At 44.7% G+C, this 10,817-nt stretch overlaps 1 long non-coding RNA gene across 1 annotated transcript; it reads right to left on the reverse strand.

The window, feature by feature from the left end:
• Positions 1–682: 682 nt before the first annotated feature.
• On the reverse strand, positions 683–6,819 carry LOC142390156 (uncharacterized). Its single transcript, XR_012770429.1, has 3 exons — positions 6,696–6,819; positions 6,224–6,325; positions 683–720 (listed from the first exon to the last, which is right to left on the reverse strand). It is a non-coding gene; the product is annotated as an uncharacterized LOC142390156 (long non-coding RNA).
• Positions 6,820–10,817: the final 3,998 nt, after the last annotated feature.

Genomic DNA, 10,817 nt, shown 5'->3' on the forward strand with positions numbered 1-10,817 from the left:
TCAACAAATCGCTGCTCTTATTGGGTCTATCTGTAGATCATCAGCTGGAGTTTGAGATTTAATCTTTAGATCCTTTAAAAGAAAAAGAAAAGCTGTAGAAACCAGACACAGACCATCTTCAGTACTTACATCTTCAGTTTAAAAGCACGTGAGGCTGAAACAAATGGAAATCCACAACAGAGTCCCATTTTTTGCTTGTGAGTTTTCTAAGTGGATTTCAGCCTTTGAATGCAGTTTTCTTCAGGTTGCAGCAGAAACAGACCCACAGAAACAGAATCCAGCTCTGAATCCACAGTCTCATAGGTGTTCTGTGAGTGTGGAGTAGACCTGGTTCTGGTCCCTGCTGGCAGGATCGAGGCTCTGGTAGGTGGAGTCCTCACATGTAGGTGGAGTGCAGTTCTCATAGGTGACGTTCTGAAGAGCAAACATGTATTTTCCTCAAATGAAATGCATCATAAAAAGCACTTTCAGGCAGCTACTCTGTGATGGGAAATCCTCACAGCGCTCCACTCTGAACCTCTCAGTCAACAGTTTTGTGTCACTTTTCACATACAAATCTGAATTCACCTTCTTTCTTTGTGATTTTTGGAGAACTCTGCAAACTGTTCCATCTCAGCTTGACTGATTTATTTCAATTTTACATGAGCAATTGTTCAACAAAGAATTAAAAAACATTCACCTCCATGTTAGAATTGTCTGACTTTCTTCTAGTCCTCAAACCTGTGGGGAAAAAAAAAAGTATTTCTCTGTGTTATAATGAGGAATCATTCAATGTGCACACGAGGCTGAAAGATCAGTGTTTCTAAGATGAAGTGACAAGAAAACAGCCAATTAATAAACAGCCAATGATAAAACAGCTAATGATAAACCAGCCAATGATAAAACAGCCAATGATAAACCAGCCAATGATAAACCAGCCAATGATAAAACAGCCAATTATAAAACAGTCAATAACAGCCCTACAAAATCCAGAGCCTTGAGGAACTCCAGGCGGACCTCATCCACCCCCGGGGCCTTGCCACCGAGGAGCTTTTTTACCACCTCGGCAACCTCAGCCCCAGAAATGGGAGGCCCCACGTCCGAGCTGCCCGACTCTGCTTCCTCATCGTAAGGCGTGTCGGTGGGATTGAGGAGGTCCTCAAAGTATTCCCCCCACCGACTCACAACGTCCCTAGTTGAGAACAGCAGAGCCCCATCCCAACCATACACGGTGTTGACAGTGCACACCCCAAGACACCCCCCTGGTGGACCAGAATCTCTTTAAGGTCATCCGGAAGTCATTCTCCATGGCCTCGCCGAACTTCTCCGACCCCCAGGTTTTTGCCTCAGAAACCCCTCGAGGCTGCATTCCGCTTGCTTCCAGAGTCCCACTGGCCAAATAGGCCAGATAGGACTCCAGCTTTGGCTTGACGGCTTCCCTCACCGCCGGTGTCCATCAGCAGGTTTGGTAGGTTAACGCCACATCAGGCACCGACCACAATACGGCCACAGCTCCGGTCAGCCACCTCAACAATGGAAGCATGGAACATGGCCCATTTGGACTCAATGTCCCCCACCTCCCCCGGGACACGGTTGAAGCTCTCCCAGAGGTGGGAGTTAAAGCTCATTCTGACAGGGAAATTTCCCAGACGTTCCCAGCAGACCCTCACAGTACGTTTGTGCCTACCAGGTCTGACCGGCTTCCTCCCCCACCAGCGGAGCCAACTCACCACCAGGTGGTGATCAGTTGACAGCTCCGCCCCTCTCTTCACCCGAGTGTCCAGGACATACGGCCGCAAGTCCGACGATACAACCACAAAGTCGATCAAAGTGTGCTGGTGTCATGTGCACATGTGGACACCCTTATGCCTGAACATGGTGCTCGTTATGGACAGTCCATGACGAGCACAGAAGTCCAACAACAGAACACCACTCTGATTCAGATCGGGGGGGCCGTTCCTCCCAATCACGCCCTTCCAGGTCTCACTAGCCGCATTCGGACTGTAGGAACCTTCTGCAGTTCCTTCTTTTAATCCACGGGGCCGTTTTCTCCCACATTTGGACATACAGGAACTTGGGACCATCGCCTTCAGTTCCTGGAACCATTTCAGCTCCTTCTCCTCAGCTGGGTCTGTTCTGGGTTCTATAGGAACACATCTGACGGAGGTGTTTGGTTGTCGGTAGCCCCGCCCCTTGGTGGTTGGTAGCTCCGCCCCTTGGTGGTTGGTAGCTCCGCCCCTTGGTGGTCGGTAGCTCCGCCCCTCATCATGTTGTCAGGCTGAAATGTTTCCTCATACGACACGGACACAACCTTGGCGTGTTTAATAAGTTAAACCTCCACGTGGTCTCCTTTGTCTGCGGCGCTCTGCTCTCCTTCCTTCATGAAACCAAGAAGTATGGCCTGCGCTCCATCCTGCGTCTCCTGACTCTCTCTGTGAGCTCTTCCAGCCTCCATGTTAGACGCCCGATGTGATCGTCCATGATTAATATCACCATCATGCAGACCATGAACACGGTGGCCTCCCCGCTCTCCATGTTAGCTTCTTGGTGGTGTTTTTTTCTTCTCTCCTTACTTTTACCGGGTTTTGTTTTGTTCTGTTTTGTTGTTGAATGTGGCGCTAAAGTAACACGTCGCTGTCGCAGACGGCTGCGCCGCATCAAGGCTCGTGTATACTTCGCAGCAGTGTGTCGCAGTGAGCTTGTCGCAGACACGACGCAGTTATTTTTGATTTATGCCTTGAAGCGCTGTCTGCGCTATGTTAATCCCACGCCACAACGCAAGAGGGACAATCACGAACAAGCTAGGGTTGTGGGTGTTACGGTTACGGAGGTCATTCAACAACAATGGCGACTGGACGAATGCGCATTTTGATTGAGATGCAGCTGATCGATCTAGAAATAGAAGAAATATTGCTACTACTGGAGCTGGCAGAGAGGGAAAGAATCGTCACGGTTAGCACGGTTAGCGTCAGCCGGTTAGCAAACCGGAAATACGCATAGTGTAGAGCGGATGTAGAGTTGACCAATCAGAGGCCTCCTTTCTCTCCTCCCTGCGGCGATGTCAAGGCCGGATTAACTATATGGGCCAGCGGCACAGTGCCCAGGGGCACCAACCATTCACAGCCAGTGGGGGGGCACCACATGACAAACTTTAAAAATAGTTTTTTCATGAATGTTTGTACTTAAAATGGTTACACTTGACACTTGACATAAATATTCATATAAAATTCATTATTAAAACTAATGTGATAAGAACAGCAACGATATATCATAATTCTGAGCAATAGTGGCCTAATGTGAACATTAACCCCCCTCCCTCAACCTGTCAGTTGAGCCAGTCCACCTATGGTGAAATGCATCATGTTTTTAAAAAAAAACGCGGTAAAAATAAAAAATAAATGGATAGACATCAATTAAGTGGTTGTGCAAGAGACAAATAAAAAAAGAGAAAGACTCCAGGCGTTTAGCGGCAATTAAAAATGTTCCAGTGTTAGATCGTTTCTTTATAAAAACATCGACAACTGCTGACAACCAGCTGGCTATTGCTAACGGTCCCACCATCTACCACAACCGGGCGGCTAAATATGCAGCATCAGCACGGCACGACGGTAAGAAAACCAGGTTTCTTACAAACGATCTCTTCCAATGCCAGCTGCCGAACAAACAGTCAGTGTCTAGAGATTGGCTAATCTATTCCCCTTCAACCGGCATGGTGTATTTTTTTTGCGTGTAAATGTCTGGCCGGGCAGCATTTTACAGTGACTGGAAACACCCGGACAGAGTCACAGCCCATGAGAAGAGCGCAAGCCACCGCGAGTGTCTGCTCTGCTCGCACTTCTCAGGAGGTCACGGAATGCGGTACGGTTGATGTTGTTCTCAGACAACAAAAAGAGGATGTAGTATTGGAGAGAGGTGTTGCGACGCATTGTGGCCGTGATTAACAGGGTGCTTGCGCAAGTCTTGAAAGTCTTAATAAGTATGGAATTTTGAAGCACTGTTTTCCAGACCTTGAAAAGTCTTGAATTTTGTGTGAAAGTCTTAATAAAGGATGGAAAATAAATGTATGGTAGAATTTTACAGTATGCTCAAAGGCATTGGGAAATGAGAAATAGGAAGGTAGGCTATAAAACTATAATTTTACTAACTGCTCACGTACTGTATTAGCCTAATGGGATGAGATGTGAGTGAAGAGACTGAATTCTACATACATTCATCCATCCATTCATTTTTTTATAGATAGTTTTTGTGACACTTGTTTGATGTGAAATTCATGTACTTGTGATTTTCATGTTTTGAAACGTTTTCATCAGTAAAAGCATAATTTACTGTAAATAATACATTTGTTCATTGAATACTAGCCTATAAAAATGAACATTTCTAATAAACACAGTTGGTACAATCTCAACCAATGAAGTAGGCACACAAGTTACAAGTACATAAAGTTAAGGTTTTGGGGAAAAAAAGTCTGGAATTTTGTTTTGGAAAAAAAGCAAGCACCCTGATTAAGTTTTTAAGTGTGCGTGGTTTGGCATTCCGGGGAGACAACTTATGGTGCTCTGGGACGGCTGTGGCAATGACGTCCCCCTGGATAATAGGAGTGTTGTTAGAGCTGCATAGGTGGATGCTCTTTGAATTGATAATATATTTCAGTATAGACAAATGCTCTTCGAATTGATACACATTTTGAATCTGTACATTTCAATATATGGATGCTGTTTGGATTGATAGTGAATTGAATTGATTGGTTTTAAATGGAGATATTTGAATAATCCTACATACTGTATATTGATGGATGCTGCTTTAATTGTTACTGATTTTGAATGAATACGTTTGAAAATGTAGCCTAGGGGCACTTGAGGTTTAGTGCCCAGGGGCACCACATTGACTTAATACGGCCCTGGCGATGTCTGCGGCACTGTCTGCGGTGAGTTACAATTTTGGGGAGGTGCACCAGAGTGTCTGCGTAGGGGGGGGGCATGTCTGCGTTAACTGCGACACACACGCAGACGACCTGGTTTCCGAGTATAAATCAGGCTTCAGTCCCTATCAGGTCCGACTCATGTGCAAATGCAAACTGAAACAGTTCCCCTGGAGAAGGACAGTTCTTAGAACGGCGTTCTTAGAACTGCTCTGTCCGAAAGCGGCTACTGTCATTGCCCACGTGAACTTTGAAGTCCCCCAGCAGAACGAGGGAGTTTCCTGCAGGATGACTCTCCTGTGCCTCCTCCAGGGACTCCAAAAAGTGTGGGTACTCTGATCTGCTGTTTGTGCTTACGCATCAAACAACAGTTAGGACCCGTCCCCCCACCCTAAGGTGGAGGGAGGCTACCCTCTCGTCCACCGGGGTAAACCCCAATGTACAGGAGCACCATGGGCAACTCCAGAGTGAAAGAGATTCTAAAGGAGCCCAAGCCGTGCGTCGAGGTGAGTCCGACTAAATGTAGCCGGAACCTCTCAGCCTCGCACACCAGCTCAGGCTCCTTCCCCAACAGAGAGGTGACGCTCCACGTCCCAAGAGCCAGCTTCAGCAGCCGAGGATCAGACCGCCAAGGTCTCCGCCTTCGGCTGCCACCCAAGTCACACTGCAACCGACCCCCTTGGCCCCTCCCACGGGTGGTGAGCCCGTCGGAAAAGAAATCTTTAGGTTTTTTCTAATGGAGAAGCAGCATTTAGCTGTTATGCTGCAAACAAGTGGAACAAACTGCCAGTGGAGATTAAACTTTCACCAAATGGAGACATTTTTAAATCCAGGTTAAAAACATTTCTGTTCTCATGTGTCTATGCATGAAATCTGCACGATATCTTTGAACTTATCTGGACTGTTGCTTGTTTTTAAATTAATTTAAATGATTTTATTTGTTTCTCTTTATATTCTTTTATGTATTTTTAATGCTTCTTCCACTCCCTGCTGCAATGCTTTTATTTTATGTGAAGCACTTTGAACTGTTTGTACATGAAATGTGCTATACAAATAAATTTTATTCTATTTTATTTTATTTCAACTGTGTCAGATTTGACAGGTTTTAAAATAAATGTATTTAATGTGGTGTCTTTGCTCTGCTCTGAGTATCTGCTTTAATTTCAGTATTTGTAACATTTCATCAGGAAAATCAGATAAAACAGAAAATCACAAACAGATCTTTTTATTCAACTAACAGACATGTAAGAGTTCACATTTTCACACCACTGCTAAAAAAGTTCATTTTTATTCGTATCACTGAGTGAGTGTGATGTGTTGCCTCACCTGTCAGAGGTTTACAAGATCTTCTCCTGCAGAACACCAGCAGAGCCACTGATAACAGGATGACTGTGACAGCCACAGTCAGACCCACAATCAGCCGCACATCTGCAGAAGTTTGACAAGTTGTTTTACTCTGACGCCTCCTGCTAAATCAGCTAATTAATCACAGGCTATATGGCTGCAGAGGGAACGCACACACGGTATATCCACATAACAAATGGCTGTGTTAACACGTCATACATCAAAATCCAATTCAGATCCAACATAAACAGTATTCAGGAGACCTGTGCAGTTCCACTTTGCCACGTAGAGACTGAGTTACGGGTTCGGTTTGAGTTGGAGGTTCTTCAGCGACATGAAAGCAAGACTGAGAAAAACACCCATCTTTGGCTGATGGTGAACAAAAGTCTTACAGTAGGACACAGAAACTGATTCAAATACAAGCTTTAATCTATCAGACAGCGTGTGGATGTACCTGTAGATGTTGTTCCTTCATGCTGAGGCGGTACAGACTGGTCAGCTGTTCCAGAGGAGGCTGAAGGGGCGGAGCTTCCTGATCTGGAGCTGAAACTCTGTGTGGTCGTTGGTGTAGAAGCTGATGGAGCTGCCACAAAGGAAACAAACAGACTATAATAAAGCAAAAACAAGATGAAACATAAAAAGAAATTAAATGAGCTTCAAATGTAAATGCTGCTTGAGTTGATTTTGGGAGAAAATAATCAAATAGTACTTTAAATCTTTTAATCTAAAAAAACATGCTTGTTGTAGTTTGTTTCATTGTTATTGGAATAAAGATGGACGTTACAGCTGGTGGAAAATACAATTAGCAGGATTGTTGTATTAAACAGCACATCAGGTAGTTTACAAGCAGCTGTCAGTGACTGATGATAAAACATGTTTTAATCTTCCAGAGACATTCAGAGCATTTTGATTCAGTAAAAACTCACCATCTGTGACCGTGATGCTAAAGTCTGTATATTCATCTTTAAAAGTTCTTTTCAGATAACATCTGTACCGTCCTGAGTCAGACGGGGTCAGCTGTGTGATGGTCACATACAGAACTCCTCCAAATGTTGCGTCTTCATATCCAATACTGTATCTGTCTCTTTGAGCTCTGTCACCATCTGTCTGAACAAGAATCTTTTCTTCACATTCTCCTCTGCAGAAGGACTTTGTGCTTCCATCGAAGTTAAAGGAACATCCGACTGTCAGAGAGCTTCCAGCTTCTCTATAGAAGGCTTCTTCCTGGGTTCCTTTTAGCAGAGCTGTTAAAGAAGGAAAACAAGCAGGAGTTACTTTCTGTGCTGAAGATGATGCAGTCTGATCACTTTAAAGGGACAGTTCGCCTCTTTTGACATGAAGCTGTATGACATCCCATATCAGCAACATCATTTATGAACATCTTCTTACCCCCTGCTGCGTCCTGTGAGCAGAGTTCCAGCCTCGTTTTGGTGTTGATGAAGGTAGTCCGGCTAGTTGGCTGGGGTTTAAAAAATAAAGCGTTTTGCTTCTTAAAACAATATGCGTTCAAAAGAGTAATACATTTGCATCACAAAATGTTTCTCCAGGAAAAAGTCAGAGCTCACAATCTCTTGGCCCTATTTTCTCTCCCTTCATATCCCTGCCTGCTGCCGCCTGCCGACAGACGCGCCTGTTACGGTGTTTGCTGCTCGGTCTGCACGGTCTGTTTTATGAAGCAAGACGCTTTATTTTTTAAACCCCAGCCAACTAGCCGGACTACCTTCGTCAACACCAAAACGAGGCTGGAACTCTGCTCACAGGACGCAGCAGGGGGTAAGAAGATGTTCAGAAATGATGTTGCTGATATGGGATGTTACACAGCTTCATGTCAAAAGAGGCGAACTATCCCTTTAATCAGTATCACACAGTTCAATCAGTCTGTGGCTCTAACAGCTCATCCAGCAGCGACAGGAAGTGGATCTTTAAAGAGTCGCTGCTTCATAATGTCCCCCTCTGCAGAGTATTGGACTGACCTCTGTGTCATTTAAATACAACAATCAGTTCATCCAAGGATGTGATGGCAGGTAAAGAGGAGAACAACAGCTCAATACTTACACTTTTTCCTCAACATGAAACGAGCATTTATCACTTTGAGCACTTTGATATGAAGCATAAAATATCAGGTTGTTTAAAACATCAGCAGCTGTCAGTGAGAACCGACGCTTTTCTGCAGCTTGAATAGAAACTCACCGTCTGCAACAATGAGTTTAAACTCTCCTTTGGAAAATCGGGTTGAAGATCTGCTCAAACCACACCGGTACCGTCCTGAGTCAGACGTGGTCAGTTGTTCGATGCTCACAGACAAAACAGAAGTTTCATAGTTATAATCAATCCTGTATCGTCCGTTTTGAGCTGTGGTTTGATCAGTTTGAATGAGTTTTTTTTCTCCTTCACAGCTTTCTCTGCAGAAGAACTTCCATGTTCCAGATGAAGTAAAGGGGCATTTGATTGAGATGTCCTCTCCAATGACTTCATAGAAATGTTCCAGTCCGTTAACAGAGCTGCTGTTTCCAGCCTGCAGAGCTGCAGAAAACATAAAGCATCAACAGTTTTATCCCAACATTTTCTGTCCAAACACAACATGGAGGAAACTTTCTGTCACTGAGACACAAAACATGAGCTGGACATCTCATTTTAACTAAGAAACAGTGAGATCATTGGAAAGCTTCAGCAGGAGGAATGGAACACACTAAAGGTTCGAACGTGAGACGCAAACCACTGAGAGCTCAACAACCACAATGACTCGCAGCTTATTTTGAGGAAGTAACAAATACTCAAGTCCGAACACAAAGTCAAATGCTCCATCTGTTCACTGTTAACACGAGCCTCAAAGAAATGACTGGGATAACTAATAAAACAGTTTCCGTATCAGAAATAAATTCCACAAGTAAAAACACATGAATAAATATGAGGCTTCTGTTTAAAAATGTGAATTTATCCATTAAAACCACTCAACATGACTCCAGTCCTGATGTTTAATCATATGAACAAACGTACGGTGAGACTGAGAGTGAAATAAATAAAAATAAATGTACTCACAGAGCAAGAAGAAGCAGAACAAAGTGTGATGGACGCCCATGTTGAGGCTCTGATGGTTTCCTGCTGCCTCTCTTCGCTCTTCACTTCCCTAACTGAAGGACTTCCTCCTGTAACCACGACAACACATCACTCCTCCTTCCTCCATCAGTCTGTACGTCAGCTGCTGACTCATTTATGTGTCACTTTACGTAAAAACTGTTGATCACGTTTGTTCTGTGGGGGTTAAATATCACAGCTGATTTATTTTCAAAAAACAAGGTTAACATAAATCGCGGCTGAGCCGGATGACAACAACTAGACTGTGGAAAAAAACAAAAAACAAACTTGGTGTAACTTGGTGTAACTTGGTGTAACTTAACTTAGCTTAGCTTGGTGTTGTGACGGGTGAATGGTGAAAGGAATTTACACAGACTGTGAGAAACCAGGAAACTAAATACTGAGGGAACTGATGAGTGAATGGATGCAGCTGAGAGAATCGACAGGTGAAGTGAATGAACTAATGACCTGAACATGGGGACTGAGGAAACAGAAACTGTGGGGAAAACAATGGCAAAACTAAAACGTGGCAGAACTTAAGAACTAAACATGAACTTAAAAACTAAGACATGACATAACCTAAAACATGATGAAACACAAAAGAACTAAAAACATGGAGAAAATCCCATGGACGTGACAGAGCCCCCTCCCTCAAGGGATGGATCCCAGACAACCCAAAAACCTGTCGGTGGGAGGGAGGGGCCGCCGGACAGTCTGGCCAGTGGACAGTGGAACACAAAAGGACGGGATAGACCCTACCAGCAACAGAGCCAGACAGGGAATGAGCCCCCCCCCCCCCCCCCCATCCCAGGGGCAACAGGAAAAAGGACCAGCCCAGAGTCCAGGAAAGACACCAGCCAAGCAGCAGCCCAGCGGGTGTGGTTTGGAGGGTAGCACCCCACCCCCGGGACGCAGGGCAAAGGGGGCGTACCCAAGCCATAAGGGAGGACCCAGGATATGCACGACCCCGGCCCCCCAGCCAGGAGGGGGCCACCAGCCCCCATGGGGATCCAGTTGGTGAACATTTTGGCGGGGCTTGGAGGAAAAGCACCAGTGGAAGGAAGCAAGCCAAGCAAAACTGCAGCATCCTGCAAATGGTTCAAGATGAGAGATCAAAAGTTGTAAAAGCATCGGTTCCTGACCCATCAGTTCATCATAAAAAGACATCCATGTGTGGTTGGAAGAAGAGCTGCATCACAGTGGTTAACAAGCTCCTGTCCCAACCTTTGAAAACATGTTGATGGCAGGAAATATGAAAAAAGATATTGTTTTCTTTTTTTTTTAAAGTATCCAAACATTATTGGAAACGGTTCTGTTAGAGCTGTTTAACATCATAGAACAAGAAGAACTTCTCAAAGAGGGATCAACAGCTCGCTGTTTATTACAGCTGCAGGTTTGACCCCATCAACGGGACACAAAACAGGGGAAAGTTTATCACAAGATGCAGGTCCAACACGCACAGCAGGTAGAGACAAAAGTCCTGAAAACCACAAAGGAAGAG

Source organism: Odontesthes bonariensis, chromosome 10 (genome assembly GCF_027942865.1).
Source record: "Odontesthes bonariensis isolate fOdoBon6 chromosome 10, fOdoBon6.hap1, whole genome shotgun sequence".
Classification (NCBI taxonomy): Eukaryota; Metazoa; Chordata; class Actinopteri; order Atheriniformes; family Atherinopsidae; genus Odontesthes; species Odontesthes bonariensis.